This window comes from Petaurus breviceps, unplaced genomic scaffold, assembly GCF_028583685.1.
Source record: "Petaurus breviceps papuanus isolate PSGF00001 unplaced genomic scaffold, PetGlider_PUasm1.0 188, whole genome shotgun sequence".
NCBI lineage: Eukaryota > Metazoa > Chordata > Mammalia > Diprotodontia > Petauridae > Petaurus > Petaurus breviceps.
Window position 1 is genome coordinate 36,077,388 of NW_027185804.1, and position 1,077 is coordinate 36,078,464.

Here is a 1,077-nt window from a genome sequence, read left to right on the forward strand (position 1 = left end):
AGAAGGTCTGGGTTTAAATCTAGCCTCACACTACTAGCTCTGTGACTGTGGACATGGCTCTTAACCTCTATCTGACTCGGTAGCCTCATCTGTAAAGTGGGGGCATCTGTAACAATTAGTTCCCAGGGTTTCTTGCGAGGATCAAATGAGAGAATGTGTGTAAATCACTTAGTAAAACACCTGGCACATAGTAGGTGCTTTTCCCCTCTCCACCTCAGAGCCTTGTTTCGAGGGGAAAGGAGACAATGTTTGCTGGGCACTTTAGACACCTTAAAGCACTGTATGTTATTGTCTCCTCAGAATTTAGCTTGGTGCCTGGCACATAGTAGGGGCTTGATAAATGCCTGGCAAAATACATAGTGACACCACCCCCACTTTTCTCTTGCATTTTCTACAGCCAACCATGCCCCTATGCCATGGGCCGGGATCCAAGCCCAACAGCCAATCCTCCCCCACCTGGCACACTGCCCAGCTTAACCAATAGCCCAGAGACTCTTTCCTCCCAAGAGGGACAAAGCTGGGCTTGTTTCCTGCCCTGGCCCTTAGCAAACACCTAGGTAGGTCCACTTTCCACCACACCTTCAGTAATGCTCTCTCCACCTCAGGAAGCCAAATTGAGGAGATCAGTGGGGTGTAGTCCCAAAATGGGATTAGGTGAATTCTCTGACCTCTTTACTCTCCAAATCTCCTAGTCCCATAATATCATTTCCCAGAGCTGGCTCTAGGCTGGGAAGTCAGATCATTGACCAATTTCTAAGGACTGGGGTTCTCTCCTTTTCCTCCCTCTTAATAATTATTAAATAAATGAATGAAACAGCTTCAACCATGGAAATTCCAGGTATACCCTTCACTGATATACTGCCTACCCCTACTTTCTATATTCCAAGGCCCCCCCACCCCCACCCCAGTTGTAACATTCCCAGTTTTAAAGTCCCTCCCAGCTCTGACTTTGTCTGGTCTAAGGTTCCTCCTGGCTCTAATATTCTAAGTCTTTCCCCATTCTAACATCACACACACACACACACACACACTCTCTCTCTCTCTCTCTCTCTCTCTCTCTCTCTCTCTCTCTCTCTC